Source organism: Bidens hawaiensis, unplaced genomic scaffold (assembly GCF_021521415.1).
Source record: "Bidens hawaiensis isolate Kalapana, Puna unplaced genomic scaffold, B.hawaiensis_p1.1 tig00004003_1, whole genome shotgun sequence".
In the NCBI taxonomy this organism is placed as follows: Eukaryota; Viridiplantae; Streptophyta; class Magnoliopsida; order Asterales; family Asteraceae; genus Bidens; species Bidens hawaiensis.
The window spans coordinates 1,362,890-1,386,756 of record NW_027491234.1 but is presented as its reverse complement, the minus strand read 5'-3'; the positions used below and the strand labels follow the sequence as shown (position 1 = coordinate 1,386,756).

The 23,867-nt window shown below is 40.3% G+C and overlaps 1 pseudogene; it reads left to right on the top strand.

Moving 5' to 3' along the window:
• The first annotated feature begins 461 nt into the window (after positions 1-461).
• LOC143624962 (flotillin-like protein 4) lies at positions 462-2,744 on the top strand (annotated as a pseudogene).
• The last annotated feature ends 21,123 nt before the right edge of the window (positions 2,745-23,867 follow it).

Sequence of the window (23,867 nt, the reverse complement as noted above, 5' to 3'; positions counted from 1 at the left end):
CAACACTTTATATGGGTGGGAAGGGCTTAAAGGAAGGGCTCTATCAATGTGATGGTCTAATAAGTAATAACATTCAATGTTCAACTAATGGATGACATACAGCTTTGTGCATCTTCTTCATGTAATTGCCCAATTGCATCTTTGTTTTTCTACAACTTAAGTTGATTACGTAAAACACTGTGATTGCTTTATTGTATACAACATTGCGAATTACACATGTTATGAAACCCCGGCCCTCAACATTTACGTGGCTTTCATCTAGTATTTCCTTTGGTCTAAAAATAACATTCAGTTTTTTCACAATCACCCACTTACCCGTTAAATCTCATCTCTCTGTACATATATAATATATTGCATGCGTTTCTTACGTACTCACAAAAACCCCTTCAACCCAAGTACCACATATTACGCATCCTGTCCCTTGTTATTCTCCTTTCTCATTTCCGGCCAATACAATAATAATGTATCGGGTAGCCAGTGCCTCCGAGTACCTAGTCATCACCGGCTTCGGGATCGAAGACATCAAGATAGAGAAGAAAGCATGGGTACTTCCCGGCCAATCCTACTCGGTGTTCGACATCTCCCCAGTCAATTACACGTTCGAAGTCATGGCCATGAGTGCCGAGAAACTCCCCTTCATCCTCCCAGCGGTGTTCACCATCGGTCCACGCGCTGACGACAATGACAGCCTCCACAAATACGCCAAACTCATCTCCCCTCATGATAAGGAATCCAACCACATGAATGAGCTCGTCAAGGGGATCATCGAGGGCGAGACACGAGTACTCGCTGCCTCGATGACTATGGAGGAGATCTTTCGAGGAACCAAAGCGTTTAAGCAGGAGGTGTTCGGGAAAGTTCAGCTGGAACTCAAATCAGTTCGGGTTGTGGATCTATAATGCAAACGTTAAACAGTTGGTGGATGTTCCCGGACATGAGTATTTCTCGTATTTAGGCCAGAAAACACAAATGGAAGCGGCAAATCAGGCTAAAATTGATGTCTCTGAAGCCAAGATGAAGGTAAAAATTATATCTTTAAAATTTGATATAATATAAGGGTGTGCATGAAACCCAAAAAACGACCATGAAACTAAATAGACTGAATATATCGAACCAAAACAAGAACTGATGGTTTGGTTTTATGTCTTGTAAAAACTTACTGTTCGGTTTTAGTTTTGTATATAAAAAAACCGAACCGAACCAAATTTATAGATTTTCATTTTATACTTTTATGTATGTTAAGTAATTTATAGAACTTTAATAAGTATGTAATTTATATGTTTATGTATATATATAATCCACTAGTTATTAACTAATGAGATGATTTACGCCCAAATTCTTGATTTTGGGCAAAAAAAATTTTGAGGTCCAAAATTTTCATAACCGAACCGAATCCATCCAACAACTGAAAACGGAAAGTTTTCAAAAATTCAAAACCCGAAGTTTTGGTTTTTGGTTTAGTTAGCCTAAACAGACCCAAACCAAACCGTGCACACCCCATTATTATATACGCTTATACTTACATTGGCTAGATTTTTGAATTTTGTGATATAGGGTGAAATCGGAGCGGAGCTGCGAGATGGACAAACACTGCAGAACGCTGCTAAGATTGACGCAGAAACAAAGATCGTATCGACACGGAGGCAAGGAGAGGGGAAGAAGGAAGAGATAAAGGTGAGGACGGAGGTTAAGGTGTTTGAGAATGAGAGGGAGGCTGAGTTGGCTGAAGCAGATGCTGAGCTGGCGGTGAAGAAGGCCAAGTGGGCCAGGGATTCACAGGTGGCAGAGGTGGAGGCGACCAAGGCGGTGGCCCTCAGGGAGGCGGAGCTGCAAAAGGAGGTTGAAATCATGAACGCTTTCACTCAGACCGAGAAACTCAAGTCCGAGTTCTTGAGCAAAGCTAGCGTTGAGTATGAAACCAAGGTAACAACATTTTATTCACACATGACACATGTACTTTTTGAATGGTTCATGCTATAGCCGCATCACCCCTATTTGATTTCACTTCATGAAATGGCCGTCCATAAAACACTTAGAAACCGTTTTGACCAAAAAGAAAAAAACTTGAAAATTATTGTTGTCATAACCATAAGTGGTCACAATTTGATAATTGTTGGTGAGCTAGCTAACTTTGAACTTTTTTTTTTGTTAAAACGACCGTCCCAACAATACTACTGGGACGGCCGTTTCACGTTTGAAATGGTGTGTCTAAACCTGTTTAATTTATAATCATAAATTGGATATAATCAAAGGTACAAGAGGCGAATTGGTTGCTTTACAAGAACCAAAAGGCTGCAGAAGCAATTTTGTATGAGAAAGAAAAAGAAGCAGATGCTCAAAAGGCGATGGCAGATGCGACATTCTACTCTAGGCAACAAGTAGCAGATGGTGAACTATATGCAAAACAAAAGGAAGCTGAAGGTCTGGTTGCCCTTGCACAAGCCCAAGGGACCTACTTAAGGACACTTTTGGGTGCATTGGGAGGTAACTATGGGGCTTTAAGAGATTATCTAATGATCAATGGCGGAATGTATCAAGAAATCGCCAAGATTAATGGAGAGGCGGTAAAGGGGCTGCAGCCGAAGATTAGTATTTGGACCGGTGCAGGCAGTGGTGAGAATCAGAGCGGTGCTATGGAGGAAGTGGCCGGGGTGTACAAGATGTTACCGCCTTTGTTTAGCACGGTTCATGAACAAACCGGAATGTTGCCACCAAATTGGATGGGGAAGATCACTGAATCCTAAATGGTATATGGAATCATGATTTCAAGTCCTTAGTTAATTAGTAATCTAGTAATGGTGTTAATAAGATCCACAATCCGTAAGTTATAAGAATGTAACGCTAGTCATTATTAATGCTTTATATGAGTTTACCGTTTGGTGCGGTTGATTTTGATGAAATGCCTAGGTCAACCACTTGGTACGTTTCAGGAAAAAGAAAACCAAAACTGATGGTTAATCGGTTTTAGCGGTTTATAAACTCATTTAGTATTTTTCTTTTTTCATCAAGAATCGGATATTGTTCATATATATTTTTGTGACATATCCATGTGCTAGTATTTATATACAAATAGTTTTTATAACCGCTGTGTTGCAACAGCGACATTGATGTTTATTACCTAGAAGGATGAATTAACTTCTTTTTTACATGTGAATAGATCAGAAACATTAAGCAAAAGATGAACATAAAAATAAATTCATGGTCATTCTTGCGAGTTTAGTGATGGTGGAGTGGGGTGGGTATGATCATGGCGCCGGCTCAACTTAGTAGGAGGCCTAAAGCTATATAAAATTTTAAGACCTTTTTTTATACTTATAGCATTAGAGAGTATTAACACACATCATGAAGATAATATCAAATCAGATACACAAGATCAAGACAATATTAATTGTAAGGGAGTATTGGAAATTAAGGTAGATTTATGAAATGGTAGCTTATGACTCTTGTTTATGTGACAAGAGTTACAATGTTTATTCGAATGCGAAATACAAGGAACAAAGGAAGACAAAAGTTTTTGAATTTGAGTATTTGGGTGGCCGAGTCTATGGTGCCAAAACTTGGAGGTAGTCTTTTGGATGGTGAAAGTAGACGGAGGTTGATTGGAAATAGAACAAAGTTCGTAAATTCCATGACTAGCTTGTCCTTTAAGGAGGAGGGTATTCGAATTTGGATCCTTGATAAGAAAAGCACTTTGAAAAAATTGGATTAGAATATAATTATCATAACATAAACGAGATATGGAGATAATATTTCTGGACATGGTAGGTACACAAAGAACATTGTTAAGTATAAGAGTGGTGGTTTTTGTATGTACGACAAGTGAACCAATGTGAGTAATTTTAAGAGATGAACCATCACCAATTACGATTTCTTCGGTTCCATCATAGGGAGTATGATTAGCCAAGACGTTGAGGTCATTGGTTACATGGTGGGTGGCGCCACTATCCATTAGCCATTTGATATTGTTTTGCATAGGATTATTTTGCATGGTTAGCATGTTGGCTTGTGGTATGGTTTTGGTTGGGGGGTGGCGGATGAAAGAAGGAACAGTGACGTGTGGCATTAGTTTCTTGAACACCGAACAATTGGTATGGGTGTGGCCTTTAGTGTGACACCATTGGCATTTACCAAGAAAGGGACGACTACTATTGGGTGGTGGGTTTTTATGTTGTGGGGTGGTGAGAATGTCGTTAATGTTTGACATAGTGAATGAAATTAATTGATAGTAGGTAAAAGAAGGTGATTTGAGAAAACAAAATGTAGGTGCTTGATAAAGGGATGGAGTAGCAAAAGCTTTTGAAGTGGGGAAACGATGGTTTAGATCGTAGGCTGAGATACCATTATAGAAAAGGATAAATGGAAAAGATGATTTTATTACTTTGAAAGAGACAATATATAATATGTACAATGACTAAAATCAAGCAACAAGTTACAATCACATTAAATATAAATGAATGCTAATAATATGCAATTGATATTAGGCATAATATAAGCATAGATATTAATTCAAAATATTTGAATTAATATTGTCTTGATCTTGTGTATCTGATTTGATATTATCTTCATGATGTGTGTTAATAGAGAGTATCCAAGAAGTATGAAAGATGGATGATATATAGGGATAATGGATATGAGGCATTCCTCCTTAGCTTATCGCCCATCACTTACTAATTCTAAAATAAATCTACTTTCAAAATCCCAAAATACATATCCGCTCTTTCAAATGGAGGCCTATAAAACTGGAGGCCTAAAGCCGTTGCCTTATTTAGCTTACCCAAGAGACGGCTCTTGTGATTGATCATAGAAGATGATGAGTAAAATCATAATTTTCATTCACGGATAACCTTTACAAATATAGTGATGTACATTATACAATAACAAAAAAAAAAAGAATTTTATTATTTAATTATGCGTTATTATTTATTTACGTTAAATAATAATAAGTTGGTTAGTAGGCTTGGACATAAAACATGGACTTAAGGGTGGTAATAGGCTTGAGATCCATGAGCATAGCATATATAAGCTCCTTAAACCTAGATCTCATGCATTCCATATTTGTCAAACACACTAAAACACACACACACACACACGCACGCTCATCCATAACCTCGAGTTCAAGATCTACAATACGAATCCGACTCGTTTGTATCTTATAACATCCAAGAAGCAAGAAACGTTCAAGATCTAGTCTAGTTCCAGGTCATATTTCAAGATACGTTTTAGATAAAAAGCTTGTGTTCATGTTCGGTTCATTAGGGGTTTTAAGGTCTAGCCAAATCGGGTTTGATAAACCATTAAAAGATACGGACTATAATCTACCCAAGTTATATTTTTTGTAAGGCCAATATTTATGACTTGCGATGTCAAATTACAAAACCCATTATTTATTCTTGGTTAAGATAATAATTAATGTCGGCGAGAAGTTCGGACATGAAACGAGGGCTTCGGGCACGCGTTTAGCTTCAACGGGAAGAAAACTTCTAGAACGAATATGTTTTCGCTATAAATAGGGACTTATATTGTTAGTTTTATGTGCGTGTTTGTAAGGTGTAAATCACCCATCCAAGGGGAACTCACCTTGGGTGGGGTCGATTCATTTAATATTATAATCTTTTGCAACCGATAACGAGATCGTTCATTATTATATTTTCTTTATATTATTTGTTCGGTCGTTTGATTTACCGCATCCGTCTCAAAAGTTTATCAAGAACAAATTCGTTCGTTTGCCGGATCCGGTTTCGGGACCTACAATTGGTATCAGAGCGGGTTTGAATTAACTGATTCAACTTTGTTCTTGATATTCGGGCTCTATTTCTGCTATTACCCGAACCGAGACGTTAATTTCTTGAAGACCCGAAGTTTTGAAAATAAAGTTTGAAGATGTTGGAAATAAAGTGGGAAATAAGCGTGTTTGAAGCTTCTCCTTGTAGATCTGGGTGTTCGGGATCTACACGTGCCAGATCCAGGCGTTTCAGGAACCGTTCCGCCATACGCTGAAAATCCGGCGATCCTACGGTCCTTCCGGCAACGATTCTAGAGGTTGAAGATGTACATCAAACTCCGACATGAGTGCCGGTTATCTCTGATTGTTGTAGGAGGTCTGTTTTCTGGTAGGTCGAAGATCCGGCTCATTTTTCCTGTGGGTTACATGATGGCGGTTGTTGTGACTGGAAACAACCGTATGAAGTCGGTGCTTGTTGGGTTACAAGGTGTCGTCAAGAAGGCTCTTGGTCTTGAAGAATGGATGTGGCCGGCGACGGTGATGAGGCCGTCCACCGTAATAGGTGACGGAAGTGGTTATTCTGGTGGTTTGTTAGGAAGACGGCATCTGAGGTGGTGATCGTAATGGAGGATGGATAGTAAAAACAAGTTATTCCGGCAGAAGGTAGCCAGACTTCGTCGGTCTGAAAGTGGCTTCAAAAGATGATGATGGCATTTGAAGAGTGATAGCCGGAATACAATTTTTTCCGCGGCGATTGTTGCAGCTTTCTGGTTTGAAAAAATGGCTGGAATCCATGGGGTTTTGAATGGAGACTGGCCGCCGGCAAATGTTAAACAAAAATGATGAATAAGAGGGATAGGACTTGGTGAAGTTGGATCTGGGGCGGCAATGATGATGGCCGGAGTAGTTTTCCGGTGGGGTGTGACTCGAAACCTCGGTGGGCAGTGACAGTGTGCATGGCGGCTAGGCCATTATGTGACTTTTCCACATGGGCTGGTTAATGGACTGGTGCTCTAATTGGGCTACACCAGGTCCAGCTTATTTATTATTTGAGTTTGCAAATTGAAGTTAGGCTGTAATATCATGTGAACAAGGCTTTTGTTTTGGGCTGTTGAAAACTTTATGGGCTAGAAAGATTAAATTTTTATTTGGGCCTGCTCAACAAAGATAAATCAATTACAAGAAATATTGAACCAAGCCACATGTTTGCATGATGTCTTTAGGCTGAGAAACAATTATGTGTTCGGATTGACCAAACTGAAGAAAGTCAAAAGTGATCGAGTTTTCGTCATTGTGCAACCGTGTTCAAAGCTTGTTAATTTGAAGCCGTTCAAGAAGTTGGGTCCGAAAGGTGAATTTCGAACGAATTAATAAGCTTTGTTATTTGACCGCGGAATTCGGTAATTCGAAATCAATTTGTAGATATTCGAGATCTTCTCAACCTATATTGCTTAAGATCCGAGAGAATGGATAAAGAAGCGGGAATTTCTTCATGAATGCATTAGGTGGGTCATACATTGAGAGGGTGAATTGAAATGAATAGGCTTCGGTTTATCGGGTGGTTTGTGAAAAATGCGAGACACAGTTTGACAAAGTTGATATCACAAGTCAAGGGGGTGATTGTAAGGCCAAAAATATGACTTATGATATCAAAAGGATGAAACCCATTAAATATATTATGATCAAGAAAATAAAGTGGCGAGAAATCCGGATATGAGACGAGAGTTTCGGTGCACGCGCTTAGCTTCAATGGGGAAAAAGGCTTCTAGAATACTTATGTTTTGCTATAAATTGCCATATGCTTTTATGTCTATGTGTGTTTTTCATGGTGTAAGTCATCCACCCAAAGGGGAGCTCACCTTGGGTGGGTCAGTTTGTTTATTAATATATCAAATCTTTAACCGACAACGAGAGAGTTCCTTTATTTTATCTTTATATTATTTATGTTTGGTCGTTTGATTTACCGCACCCGTCTGGCACGCTTATCAAAACAAAGCCGTTCGTTGTCGGATCTGGTTTCGGGACCTACAATTGGTATCGGAGGGGGTTTGAATCAACTGATTCAACTTTGTTCTTGATATTCGGGTTCTATTTCCGCTATTACCCGAACCGACACGTTAATTTCTTGAAGACCCGTTGAGGTTTTGAAAATAAAGTTTGAAGATGTTGGAAATAAAGTGCTTGAAGTTTGTCTCGAGTTCATAGATCCGGATTCACCGCCTCATTTAAAGGTTCATTTTATGGATTTTGATAAGTTTTTTTTGGGCTTTTATAAAGGTTTTTGAGGTTTTGTGTGGTATACACAAAGAATAGTGGATGAATCTAGATCGATTCACAGCATTTGCTTGAATAGTTGATCGGATGATAGATTATGGATCCTAAGACAATTTCAAGCATCACTGAACCAATTTAAGCAGATTCCATCAAATTTTTAGAGGCTAATCATAGATCTGGTGATTGTGCTTGTGCTCTTCATAGTTCAATAAGGTTTTCATGTGTGTTAAGGCTGCCAATAGTCAGATATGTTTAGTATCATCTGTTAGTGCACAGATTTGGTGTCAGCAGCTATTCGAATAAGCTAGGGGTAGTTTAGTCTTTACATTTAATGTATAAAGGCTCATTCTCTAAGCATGTTTAGCGAATGAGGTTCATTTTCTAAAGAATAGACTCATACGTTAATGTAAGAGCCCATTCATTACTACAGTGTAACGAACGTTGGCTCATTTGTTGAGGTATATCCATTCGCTAAGGGTGTTTAGCAAATGGGCTATGGAAAGACCTCATTCATTAGTACAGTTAACGAATGAGCGGCCTCATTCGTTACTACAGTTCTAACGAATGGGACATACCTATAAATAGGCCCTCCATAGTAATTAGCATAGAGATCCATGCCATATTTATCCTTATAACGTTATGCTGCCGGATTCTCTCTAGACCACCATAATGTATCTTCATGTAATGTATTGATCAATAAAGTATTCCTTTAACGTATTCAACACGAACTCTGTATCGATATTGCGACTTAGATTCCTTGCTCGTAAACGTTCCTAAAACGTTTTCACAACTGGTATCAGAGCCGGCGGTTGCTCGTGATTCATGTTCGTTGTTCTTCATGTTCACAAACCGTTTGTTCGGATTTAGGAATGATTTCATGGATAATTGATGAAATTGAAGCTTGAATAGTGTGCATTATGGAAATATGAAGCTTCCTATACAGTTTAGATGGTTAATTATGGTTAATTGTTGGATCCACCATTGCTGACCATGGATGAAGCTCTAACGTTGCAGATTAAAATTGACATGGTTTATGTGAATTTGTGATGAAGTTGATGATTTCATCAAGTTTGTAATGTATTTTCGAGTTTTCGTTGAAGATCTGGGATGATGATTTGAAGATGTGATGAAGATTTGAATTTTCCGATGATGATAACCGTTTTTCTGGCGACTGTAACTGAATTTTCCAGTGAAACACATTTTTTCGGGGGCTACAGTAACGGACTAACAGATCATTCGTTAATTTAAACTCATTTGTTAACGGATTTTTAACAAATTAGCTCATTCGTTAAAGGGTTTAATGAATGTGAGATTCATTCGTTATGTGCTTATTCGTTACGGAGATGGACTCATTCGTTATCAATACTCATTCGTTATTTTTTTCTAACATCCATCAGTTTCATAACGAATGTGCGTTAACGAATGTATTCCTATTCGTTCAAGATTTAACGAATGTGGAAGGTTGGTTACTTATAATGAATGTGACTCATTCGTTCAAGGGTAACGAATAAGGACAAGGGGCCATTTGTTATATATTGTTATAGCGAATGTGAACAATGTAACGTATGAGGAGTAAAAAAAAAGAGGATTTTCGGAAAATTTTTTTAAACAAAATTTTTCGAGGGATATTTCAAATATGCGGGACACTATTCTTGAAAAGTTTGTTGATATATTTTTCGGCCGACTTTTCACGCATATCGAGGGGCCGAGGGGGAGTAACCGATTAAGTTGAAGGCGTGCTTATTGAAGATTTTAGTAGATTTGTTCAAAACCTTGCCGAATTTGTCAAGAAAAGGGGGAGATAAAACTTTCAAGGAGTTTATTCGACTGGTATCTTCCTACGTTTGCAAGGATTTCTTGAAAAATTACTGCAATTCGGGTGGTAATACGTGATTGCAAAGCTACGTTTGACTGAGTTCGAGACTGCTATTATTCTTCGTTTGTGGACTGATTTGTTCAAGATTGAAACCTGACTATGTGGGATACAAGTGTCTGTCCGTTTACTTTTTTCTGAGGGATTTTATCCTGACAATGTTGGCTACGAGTATTCGACGGATTGCTTCTGTTGAATGGGACAATTCTTGAATGGGTTGATGTTGGTGCATAAATGTCAGTAGTTCATATGTCTAGTGTCTGTAATCGAGTCTGTAATATTGTTTATGTATCTGTTTGTATAAAGCGAAGTTGTTGACAAGTTTGCTTAGGCGAACTTGTTAACCAAGCGAAGTTGTTAACAAGTTCGCCTAGGCGAACTTGTTGAACAAGCGAAGTTATGGACAACTTCGCCTGAGGCGAAGTTGTCGTGTATTTATATAGGTTACGGATTACTGTTTAAGTAGTTGGAGTTCGTGTAATTCAGTGAGTCAAGTGACGTGAGGTCGAGAGTCTGTAAGTATCACGTGTTGAGTTATTAATATAACGTGAGTTTGTTTGTATCGTATTCGTGTGTTCGTGTGTTTGTGTTCTACGTCCGTAACGATCTACACAGGGATTCCGCACCTGTGTATATCGGGATATCTCGTGTGATCCGTCCAGGGAACCTACAATTGGTATCAGAGCATTTGCTCGATTGTGTGGTTCGGGATATTCACGCGGGTGTAGAATTCGTCCCATTTCGACTATTCACGAGATGAGTTTTTGGTGTTTTTGCTCATTCTAGCCTCCTACCAGTGTGTTCAAGCCTTTAAACCGTCAAAAACCTCGTTAAAATCCGATTTTCAGATCTGCAGAAAGTTTGAGTTCGTCAGGCGAAGTTGCTGTTCATCAGGCGAAGTTGCCGTCATGATACGTAGGGTTTCGACGAAGATATAAGGAGAAGCGAAGTTATTTACAACTTCGCCTACCTCCTCAACTTCGCCTAACTCAGCGAAGTTCTCATCAAGTTCGCCTAGCTCAGCGAATTTTTCTTCAAGTTCGCCTACTTTCTAAGTTCGCTTACCCTAAGCGAAGTTATTCTCAACTTCGCCCAGTCACGCGAATTTAAGAATGATCCAGCGAAGTTATTACTTAAGCGAAGTTATCCTTAACTTCGCCTACAGTACTGTTCAGAGGAAATTTTTTAACTTCGCCTACTCAGAATTTTTCGGGTTTCTTAGTCTTCAAGAAGAATGTCGTCGATCAACATTTCGGAGCTTGTAAAGATGGAAGTTGAAGCGGGGTCAGCTACAAAGGCCCCAAGGTTGCTGAAGGGAACCGATTTTGTCGCGTGGAAGGATCGGTTCATACAATACGTTAAGTACCAGGATGCGAAAATGTGGGTATGCATCCAAGATGGATATATTCCACCAGTCATGGAGTATGAGGGTCGAGACCAAATTAAGAAATACAGTAAAATGGAAGAGGAGGAGAAAAAGATGTATGAAGCCGAAAGCAAGGCTCATGCTGCAATCACAATGGCTCTTCCACAGGAGATCCTCCATACGTTCAGAAAGTATACATCAGCTAGAGAGCTTTGGGAAGCTCTTGAGAACAGATTTGAAGGGAATGTAGGTATTCGGGCGTCAAAGATAAAGTTGCTCAAAACTCAATTTTCAGTCTTTAAGTACTTGAAGAACGAATCTCTTGATGATATTATCACTCGATATTATCATCTAATGACTGAATTGAGTAACTACTCCATTTCCTACCGAGAAGAAGAGATTGTGGAAAAGTTTCTCGATGCCCTCCCACCAAAATGGGAGATGTATACTGTGCTGATGAGGGAAGACAAGGACTTTCCTACTTATGATCTTGAAACCACTGTTAACAAGCTCAGAACTTTTGAGCTTAATATGGTAAGAAAAGAAACATCTATGGATCAGGTTCAAGATCCAGGCATGTACGGTGCTAAAGTAAACTCCAATTCAAGTTCAAAGACTGATTCTGCCGCCTACTACTCGAAGGGCGAGTCGGGTGCCAAGTCTTCACAGGAGGGGCATGTGTCAGTAAACTCAAATGGGGATGTTTGCTTTGTTGCGGGTGGATCAAGTGGTACTCAACAGACAGCAAGCAAGAGTAGTGGATCTTCAAGTTCCTCAAGCAATAATTACTCTAAGATGCCAATGAGCGTCAAATCTGCTGAAGAGCAGTTTGGCCTCTATGCTTCGTTTATTGCTTCATATGAAAACTATATTCAAGGAAAGGTTGTTGATCCAGCGATGCTGGATGAAGATTATGACCAGATCGATGCTGATGATCTGGAGGAAATGGATTTACAATGGCAGATGGCCATGATAGTGAGGAGAGTGAAGAAGTTTATGAGAAAGACGGGGAGAAAGTTTGTTGGTGGCAGGCCAGGGTTCGACAAGTCTAAGGTGAGGTGCTATAACTGTCAACAAAACGGGCACTTTGCCAAAGAGTGCAGAAACGAGCGAGTTGAACGTGGTCTAGACCGGTCTGCACAGCACACTGGGAGTAGTAAAGAAGTCAATGCCATGATGTCCAGAGAAGCAGGTGAATACAACTGGAACCTGCATTCGAATGAAACTAGTGAGCAGGCAAATATGGCTAAGGTTGAGAATGAAGAACGTGAGAAGATTACCGGAGAAGAGAAAGCTACTGGTAAGGAAAAAGCTTTCATGGCAGATAACAAGGACCAACTCTCCGAGGTAACTTCTAAACTTATTTGTACTAAATGTGATAATTTGTCTGAGCAACTTACTACCATAACTGATCAGTATGTTCGTTTAGATGCTGAATTTAAAACTCTTAAAGAAGATCATCACTTTATGAAAGCAAGAGAAAACAGTTTCAAAGTTAAAATAAAAGCGTGTGAAAAAGATGTTAAAAGCTTAAAAACAAAACTTGCTGAAAAAATTGAAGTAATTGATCTAAGTTATGAGGTTTTAGAAGAAAAGACTAAACTGATTGCTGAACGAGAAAAGCAGATTGCTGACCACCAGGTGAAAGTGGTGGAACTGAACCGAAAACTTGAGCAGTTCAGAAATTCCTCAGCTATTCTTGATCACCTTGTTAGTGGTCAAGATTCCTCTGCGAAGAGGGGAGGAATTGGTTATCACGAGGTTCCACCACATTATAACCACAATTACACTTTTAACCCTAGTGTTCAGAAATCTGTTGATTTTGAAGTTCCTCAGACAGTTCCAATCAAGGTTACGAGTAAAGAACCAAGTGTTAGTAGTGGCGAAACGAGTTCGCCTGTTTCAAGTGTGAAAATTTCTGTTACGAGTCCAGTCTCATCAGATTCGGATAAGTTGTCCGAATCGGGTAAGACAAAAGAGAAGGTAGTGTTACCCACTGGTGGAGAAAAAGATAAAACTTATAAAAAGAGTACTCCACTCAACCCGTACGTCCCACCTTATGTGAGACGAACGGCCGGTAACACAGCCTCGACATCCAAAACAACCTTTGAAAAGAAAATGGAGCATAGGTGTTGTTTTAGGTGTAATAAGTTAGGACATCTTGTTGCAGATTGCCCTCTGACGCCGAAATTCAGAGGTGTGAGGCCTATTAAAACTGAGCATAAGCCTAATGGGAATTTTAATACTGCTAAAAATGAAAACCCTTCAAAGTTCCGAAATGTAACTAATTCAGGTTTTCACAGAAACAAACCTCAGTTTAACAATACTAATAACCAAACCACAAGATATAATACTTTCAATATACATAGGTTTGGAAGGCCTCACACTCAATTTCCAAGGAGATTTCCTAATAGGACTGACAGGAATTATCCAGATGCTAACTTTGGAAAGCAGAAGTACGGGATGTATAGATCCAAGACCAATTGGTCTTGGGTCCCTAGATTCTAATCCTTTGCTTTATTGTGCAGGAACAGTTGAACAGGGCTGCCCACAGTCTTTGGATTGTAGATAGCGGCTGTTCCCGGCACATGACGGGTAACAAATACTTGTTGCACGACTTAAAACCTGTTCAAGGAGCGAGAGTTAGCTTTGCCGGTGAAAGTGGAGGAAGAATTACTGGAAGAGGAACGGTGTCAAATGGAAAAATGACTCTTGAGAATGTGAACTTTGTAGAAGAGTTGAAGCACAATCTGCTGAGTGTGTCGCAGATTTGTGATAAGGAGTACACTGTTCATTTCACGAAGAATGAGGCGATCGTGTTGAAGCCTGGTTTTCAGATACCAGACGAGTGGATAGTGATGAAAGCTCCTCGTGATACAAATACTTATGTAATGGATATGAGGTCTACTGAAATGGCCACGGAAGAATCATGTTTAATGACGAAAGCAAGCGAATCGGAATCCGAACTGTGGCACAGGAGGATGGGGCACATTCATCTTCTGAAGATGAACCACATTGTCAGGAATGGACTTGTGATGGGCGTTCCCTTGAAAAGTTTTAACTTTGAAGACAAATGTATTGCATGCAAGAAGGGAAAGCAACACAAGAAATCCCATCTCACCAAGAAGGTCAACTCTATTGCCAGTACTCTAGAACTGCTTCACATGGATCTCTTCGGTCCCGTGAATGTAAAAAGTCTAGGAGGTACTTCTTACTGCTTGGTGATCACTGATGACTACTCGCGATATTCGTGGGTATATTTTCTGAAATCGAAAGATGAGACGGCTCAAATGGTGAAGAATTTGATTACCAAAGTCGAGAACGTCATGGGTAAAACAGTGAAGTTCATCAGGAGTGACAATGAAACGGAGTTCAAGAATTTTGAAATGGAGATCTTCTGTCTTCAGAAAGGAATTGAACACCAATACAGCGCTCCGTATACTCCGCAACAGAATGGAGTGGCTGAAAGGAAGAACCGAACTTTAATTGAAGGAGCCAGAACTATGCTGGCAGATTCGAACCTCCTGTGATGTTCTGGGCTGAAGCAGTTGCTACAGCCTGCTATGTTCTGAATAGAGTGTTAACCGTTAAGAGACTTGGTAAAACGTGTTACGAGCTTATGCATGGAAGGAAGCCCAACTTGAGTGGTCTTGAACCATTCGGGTCCCCTTGTTCGATCTTGAAGACAAATTCTAAATTTGGCGAAGTAGCCGATGAAGGAATATTAGTCGGTTATGTTGTTGGTACTCCCAACAGACGTGTCTTCAATACTTCGACTTGCAAGGTGGAGGTGGTGTGTAACACCGACATCACAAGTTTCCAACCGCCAAAACCAAGCAATGGACCTGCTGAGCTTTTCGACTATGTTAAGCTTTTTAAGTCGTTTAACATACCGGATTTGGAAATTTCTGAAGAAGAAGAAAGAGTTGCGACGAAGATGATACTCGATGAGGAAGAAAATCTATTGCAAAGACAGCTGATTGATAAATGTCAACCTTCCTCATCAAACACTATCGGTACCCCTGCTGCCTCAGCTGAAGAAGAATTTATCAATTCTTTTCACTCTCAGCATGAAACAACCATTGACGAGATCTCTTCTAATTTGGAAGATAATTTGCATGTCGGTTCTGTTCCGACCACGAGAATTCATAAAGATCACCCTTTGGATAATGTGATTGGTGATGTGTCCTCAGGTGTACAAACGAGAAGTAGCTTGAATGAACAAACCTGTGTTTATACAAGCATTAAGGAGACAGGAATAATCAATGAATGCTTGTACACCTGCTTTATAAGCCAGATTGAACCGAAGAATTATCAAATGGCTTTAAAGGACAGCTCGTGGGTCGAAGCCATGCAAGAAGAGTTGGCTCAATTCGAGAAGATGGAAGTTTGGACTTTGGTTGAGAAACCAAAGAATGTGCATGCGATAGGCACAAAATGGGTGTTTGTGCAAGAGAGATGATAAGGGGATTATTATAAGAAACAAGGCGAGGCTAGTCGTTAAAGGTTTTAATCAACAAGAGGGGATTGATTATAACGAAGTGTTCGCTCCTGTCGCCAGGTTGGAAGCTATAAGATTGTTTTTAGCGTTTGCTGCTTATGAAAAGATGAATGTGTTTCAGCTAGATGTGAAGAGTGTGTTTTTGAATGGAAAAGTTGATGAGGTTGTGTATGTTGAGCAACCTCCGGGTTTTCCTGACCCAGACTTTCCAGATCACGTGTACAGGTTGAGCAAGGCGTTGTATGGATTACATCAGGCACCTCGTGCCTGGTATTCAACTTTATCGGATTACTTGCTCGAGAATGGTTTTGAAAGAGGGAAAATTGATAGCACGTTGTTCTTCAAAAGAGATGGAAGCGACTTCCTGCTGGTACAAGTCTACGTGGATGACATTATATTTGCTGCGTCAAAAGTCTCCATGTGTCAGGAGTTTGAAGCCGTCATGAAGAAAATGTTTGAAATGAGCGCTATGGGTGAACTAACTTTCTTTCTAGGATTGCAGGTTGATCAGAAGAAGGACGGGATGTTCATTCATCAGACGAAGTATGTTCATGATGTGCTCAAGCGCTTCAAGATGGAGGACAGTTCTCCATATGATACTCCAATCTGCGTCAATCACAAATTGGGTGCTGAAGTAGACGGTGATGCAGATGTGGACCCAACTCAATATCAAGCAATAATAGGTTCTTTAATGTACTTAACTGCATCTAGGCCTGATATAATGTTTGCTGTTTGTCTTTGTGCATGTTTTCAGGCAAATCCAAAAGAATCTCATTTGAAAGGTGCAAAGAGGATACTGCGGTATCTCAAGGGCAACCCGAAGCTGGGGTTGTGGTACCCGAGAGGAGGAGACTTGGAGCTAGTCGCTTACACAGATTCTGATTATGGAGGGTGCAATCAGAGTCGGACGTCAACAACTGGAGGATGTCAGTTTCTTGGTGGCAGATTGGTGTCGTGGCAATGCAAGAAGCAGACTTCAGTCGCAATTTCAACCTGTGAGGCAGAATACATGGCAGCATCCAACTGCTGCTCTCAGGTTCTTTGGATTCAACAACAGTTGCGCGACTATGGTCTGAATTTCTTACTTACTCCTATTTGCATTGATAACACAGCTGCTATCTCAGTAACTAACAATCCCGTGAAACATAGTAAAACTAAACATATTGACATACGTCATCATTTTATACGGGATTGTGCTGAGAAGAAATTGATTGTGCTTGAAAAGGTGGATACGCTTGATAATTTCGCTGATTTATATACTAAAGCGTTTGACAAATCCAGATTTCAAAACCTTATTGAACTGAATGGGATGATCAATCCCGAGTAACCATGCTTTTCTTGTGATATTTAAAAAAAAAAAAAAAAACGTCACTAATCGCTTAAAAATATGTTGGTTACATTAGTTTGAAGGACTTGTCTTCGGATATGTTTTGGTCCTCATTTTCTACTTGTAGATTTTGAGGATAGCCATTAACCAGATTACTGATAGTGACCGGGGCGGTTTATGATGCGTTTTTCATTCTTTCGCTTAAAATTAGTAAATCATACTTATTTAGAAGGACACATACTGTTATGTGGTCGGTCCTGCTGATCCATTGTATCTTCGGGATAGCCGTTTACCTGAAGACTTTGTTTTGGTCGGGGCGATTAATGTTAAAATTTTGAAAGAATTGGGAAATGAAATTATTTTTCAAGTCTGTTACTTCGTAAGAAGTTCGTTAGCTATGTTTAACAGAAAATTGATCCAACCTTGGAAAATGATAGATACACTAATTATGTGTGCTAAACTAGTGAAGTTATTAGACTTAAAAGGCTTTAGGACAGTCATTGTATGTCAAGGTAACTTTTTATGGTGCGTAAAAGTAGACGTGATACAAACTAAATTTACTTGATTTTACGTGGAAACTCCTTAAGAGTTTTGCATGTCTTCATATATATCTTTCCGAATGATAGGCAGAAAAGCGATTACCCAGTCATACACGAGCCCATGTGTGTTCTGATTCCCGTGAAGATAGCGTCTCAAGATACTGCAGTGATCCAGATTCGGGACTTGCAGTTAATTTCTATTTTGAAGTCTATGTTAGTTCGTAAAATATATATATATATATATATATATATATATATATATATATATATTTGGAGTTATTGAAACATATTAGAGATGACAATATCAAGACTTCACAATCATTGAGTAAGAGAGAAGAACGGGAAGCAGATCAAGAATACTTACAATTTAATCAGACACTATGGGTCGAGGTCAATTCGGGGTGACTTGGGGAAAGCCAAATACGCTTTGAGGATAGATAGGAGGCATCAAAATCTCTGAGTTGTTGCCCACTTAAATTTTGAGTCTTAATCGAACCTAACTTGTATCACAGAAACGATAAAAACCACTTTAAGTTATACCTGCTTACAACCTGTCTCTATATGTCATAATACAGCTAAACACGGATCTATGTGACAGTCACGTAATTAGTATGATTCCTGTTTGGATCTTTTCTAAAAACGTGGTAATCCCTAACTAGACTGAAATTTGATCCCTTATACTTTAAATTTTTTAAGTTTTTGTACTTAGATAGTTTTATGATTTTTTAACTGGTTACTTGGAATTGATCATGTCATTTATTTCTTAAAGGAAAGTTTTATAACTTAATTGGAAAATTGTTAAACTTATAAGGTTAAATTTTGTAAATATATAGGCGATGTTGTTGAACAGGCGAAGTTGTGGATAACTTCGCCTAGGCGAAGTTATCCGTAACTTCGCCTGTATAACAGATCCCCTATATAAAGAATACTTAGAGTCAAACTGTTCATTATTCAGCGAACTTATATCCACCGATTTTACACAGCGAACTTATTATTACAAATCCATACTTGTTCACTTGTTCTTCGATTTCAAACCGATCTAAAGGTTGTTTGGGTTCTTTTATCTGATGTTATATGTTCTTTGTTTAATCTAAGGTTGTTTCGACAACCGGGTAATAACCTCGGACGACCGACCATTAAACCCGATTTCAAAACTCGTTTTCACGTGGGCATGTACAAACTGATCGTCAACCTATTGTTAAAAGCTTGAGTTTAAAAGTCCTAAATAGTCAAAATACCCATAAAACCTCAGATCTTCAAGCTTGAATCATTCGAACAGTCGCCGTTTCAGATTCAGGCGAAGTTATGGTTTAGGCGAAGTTATCCGTAACTTCGCCAGAAGCTTAAGTTCGCCTGAGGCGAAGTTATCCGTAACTTCGCCTGAAGCTTAAGTTCGCCTGAAACTTAAATTCGCCTGAGGCGATGTTGTGATGAGGCGAAGTTAACATTAACTTCGCCTAGGTCATTTTTACTTAATATTAATTAGACGAACTTAAAGCTGAAGCGAAGTTGTTCCCAACTTCGCCTCATCTTTAACTTCGCCTATACAGAGTTTATCACAACTTCGCTCATGGTAACCAGCGAACTTGTGTTATTCATTAACGTTTATCTAACTTGGTTCGTTTGTTGCAGATATGGCTGCAGTAGCTGGTGCTGGAGGTGCAGGAGGAGACGATGGTGATAACCAACGTCAATTTTTCCCGGGTCACAATATGTACATCACCCTTGACCCGGAAGCGAGCGGCGTTGAGGATTACCGCGAGATTATTTCTTTCCTCATACGCTCGAGGATTTTTCATGCTATCACGAACACTCTGCCGATATCCTTACCAAATATCGAAGACTTTTGGCAGACGGTAGAATACGATTGTCGTGTTGAGCCCCCGGTCATGCGAGCGACTGTGAACAATCAACAGGTTCAGTTCAATTCTGAACAGATTCGGGTGGCGTTACGGTTTGGAAAAGAGACGAGGGACGACCCAACTGAGTTTGTGGCTCCGTTTCGTGATGGAGCGTTTCTCCGAATGGGCTATTCTGGTCCATTAGGCGATTCACAGAGACGGAAGGGTTTTCTACTTGGTCAGTGGCGCTTCCTTATGCACGTCATGATAGTTTGCATGTCAGGAAGGAAGGCGGGCACTGACGGTATGGGTGCGACCATGCAGTCCGCAATGACTGCACTGACTTACAATAAACGCTATAGTTTTAGTCAGATGGTCTTTTACGAGATTGACAGACAGAGAAGGGCGATGGCTCGGGAGCGGTTCATTATGTATCCACGTTTCATCCAGATGATATTGAACCATGTGGCTCCGAATCTACCTCAGAGACGCCCGATCAGATACGTGGAATCTGTGAGCAAACGTATCTTTGCTCAATGCCGCACTTCGAGTGCGAGGAGCAACCCTGAATTTCGTCCAAGGCATACTCCACTGTTTGGGTTTTTAATCAACCCAGAGTATGTTCCTGCTGGTGGGGACAAGTTCAGAGATCCTCAACCGCAACAGGCAAGAGCAACTCAAGCTGCATCTGCTGTGCCTGTTGTGTCGGCTGCAGAGGATATAGATCTTGATGCTGTCTTTGGAGGTCAAGGTTATTTCGATATGGATCAAGTTGATACACATGAAGAGGTGCAGGTCTCTGCTGCACAGGGTTCGGGTGTGAGTGTTACTAGAGCAGCTACGTCGATGGCTGACTCAGATTTAGATGAGATCATGAATGAGGGGAGACGGTTGATGGTGTCTCGAGAGAGAACGTTTGGGAAGAGAAAGAGAACGGAGGATGATGATGAGTCAGAAGAGGAAGAAGATATACATAAGCTGATACGACGTTCAAGACGGGAAAGGACAGGTGCAGGTATGGGAGCTGGAGAGACTTCAAGGATGGTACGTTTTGCTCCGGCCTCACTGTCTGGTATGTCTATTGTTCCTACTTCTGTACAGGTTACAAGTACAAGCGCTGCGGATGTTCCCGTGGTGGCTACATCATCGGCTGGCATTCCATCCACCACTACCATCCAGACGTCGATTCCGGAGATTGTGTCTCTACCACCTCCAACGCTTACTCAGTCGGTGGTAGCTGCACGATTTGTAGAGTCAACGGTCGTCACTACTGCAGGGTTATCAGGTATGGTACCACCTGCGGTTACGCCTGCTTCTGATGTCTCGCCTACGCCTATGTGAGACTCAGAGAGAATAGCTTCACTAGAGCGGATCGTGGTAGAGCAATCGAAGACTATTCAACGCCTAGTAGAAGCAAATCAACTACAGTCATCCCTCCTGGTTGAGCATGGGAAAATTATCGATGCCTTGAAGGAGTTCTTGGCATCTCAGGGGGAGATGAGCTGTAAGGGCGACGAGCTAAGGACGAAAAGAAGAAATGACCGAGACGATGATCCCAATGCATCGAAAGATGCAGGTGGTGAGCTGCCAAGAACTTCTCAAGCTCTTGGTACTTCCACAGCTGAGGGGGAGTCTGCCGACGCGGCTGGTGGTTCTGGTTGTGATGATGTGGTGTTGGTTGATGATGACGTGATTGATGCGTTGAAAGAACTTGACGATGATATGTTCAGTGACGATGTGTTGTTTGATGAAGATGTGCTGCCGAGTGATGTGATTGAGAAGATCGGTGAGCAGATTGAGATTGAGAATGAGATTGAGGAAGGAGAGATAGTAGAGGAAAACGTCGAACATGACATTCCAGAGGTTGAGAAGGCCGATATGGGTGATCAGACGGAAGTTGAAGATACTGAATGGGAAGAGCAGCCGAGGTGGAAGGAAGGATATGCTCAATGGTTCGTCAAAACAAAGAAACCGGCAGTCCCTACCATGTTCAAAAAGAGTTACAACATTAAGGGCTATGCTGAAGCAAAGAAAGGGATTATATGCTGGATTTATGATGAGCAGTTGCGGCTCTTCGTGATTAAACGATATGTTGGAGTTCAATACCTCAGAAGAATGTTGAGATCGTTAAACACACTGCCTGAGTGCGAGGTTAAAGACTTAGCCAGATTGGGATTGATCAATCGAAGTGACGATAATATGGCTAGAGTCATAGGGAAAATCGTATGGAAAGAGAGCATAAAGGAAAAGAAGTTTGAGCTGCTCAAACCACAGAAAGGGAAACTTGTTGAAGACAAGGATAGAGGTTTGAGAGCTGATGGAAAGCCTTGGATGGTTATGAAGTATAAACCAATCCGGTGCCTTAAAGAAGTACCGATGAAGCTTATGCCCAAGGATGTGCTCAAAGACCTAAAGTGGTGGTTCGTTGATTGTGAGACAGCGGAGGCAGTGATGGAAGATGAGGATGAACAAGAGATCCTTAGAGTTTACGATCCGATGCATCTTGTTAACTTATCGCAAGCTGATCTGAAAGTGCTTAACGAGAAGAAAATCTTTTATATTCCAGCTTGGAAGGACGAAGCAAGAAAGTATCAACGAGTTGTGTCGGTGTGTGTTAGAGAAGGAGTGCACGCTTGAAGTTACAGGATTACGAGACAAGAGCTGAAAGATCAAGATATGAAGCTACTGCCAAGGGGGAGTCTGTTGGTGCATAAATGTTAGTAGTTCATATGTCTAGTGTCTGTAATCGAGTCTGTAATATTGTTTATGTATTTGTTTGTATAAAGCGAAGTTGTTGACAAGTTCGCTTAGGCGAACTTGTTAACCAAGCGAAGTTGTTAACAAGTTCGCCTAGGCGAACTTGTTGAACAAGCGAAGTTATGGACAACTTCGCCTGAGGCGAAGTTGTCGTGTATTTATATAGGTTACGGATTACTGTTTAAGTAGTTGGAGTTCGTGTAATTCAGTGAGTCAAGTGGCGTGAGGTCGAGAGTCTGTAAGTATCACGTGTTGAGTTATTAATATAACGTGAGTTTGTTCGTATCGTATTCGTGTGTTCGTGTGTTTGTGTTCTACGTCCGTAACGATCTACACAGGGATTCCGCACCTGTGTATATCGGGATATCTCGTGTGATCCGTCTAGGGAACCTACAGTTGATTTGGTTGAGGAATATACGAGTCTTGTTATTGGATTGAAGATTTTGATTGTTCGGTATTGATTAACGAAGGTTGGATCTCTGTATCATATGCCCAAAGTAGTAGCGCATCCTAACCAATGGGATGCCGAAAGGCTTCAAAGAGTGATGATTTGGGATAGACGTTATCGAGAGAGTGAAGACCGATGTGAAAGATATGGAATGATCTGGTTGTTCATGAAGATGTGTGACGAGGTTAAACTTAAAGACATTTTTACTTTACTAGTGCGACATAGAGCCGATGACTTGCTGCTGATTAACTTGTTTGATTGAACCATATCATATGCTAGTTGGATAATCGGAATGATCACCTGGAGATGCTTATTTGAGGGGGAGATCTGATATGAGTAGCTACAAGTTGTTGGTTTTCTTACAAAGAGTTATATGTTTCCTGTTTTCACAAGCCCAAGAATCATCAGCCAAGGGGGAGTTAACGTATTATGGCTGATGATATGCAGTTAAAGTATTCACGGTTAAAGTATTCAACTTTAACGTATTCGACGTTAATGTACTCGTCACTAACGTATTCGAAGTTAACGTATTGGAGGCTAAATTATTGGATGCTAAAGTATTGGAAAACATTCGACAGCTACGGAAAGGGGGGAGGCTGTTAGTGAACAGGTTTGGTGTCCGCAGGTATTCGAATAGGCTAGGGGTAGTTTAGTTTTTACATTTAATGTATAAAGGCTCATTCGCTATGCATGTTTAGCTAATGAGGTTCATTTGCTAAAGACTAGACTCATTCGTTAATGTAAGAGCCCATTCATTACTACAGTCTAACGAACGGTGGCTCATTCGTTAAGGTATACGCATTAGCTAAGGGTGTTTAGCGAATGAGCTATGGAAAGACCTCATTCGTTAGTACAGTTAACGAATGAGCGGCCTCATTCGTTACTACAGTTCTAACGAATGGGACATGCCTATAAATAGGCCTTCCATAGAATTAGAATAGAGATCCGTGCCATATTTATCCGTATGTAACGTTATGCTGCCGGATTCTCTCTAGACCACCATAATGTATCTTCATGTAATGTATTGATCAATACAATATTCCTTTAACGTATTCAACACGAACTCCGTATCGGTATTGCGACTTAGATTCCTGGCTCGTAAACATCCTAAAATGTTTTCATAGTTGGCGTTCGATCCCATGATGCTCGTTTGGATTAAATTCCATCAAGATGGTTAGTGGTGCTTAGTGATGATGGAGAGGGATGGCGCGTTTGTAGG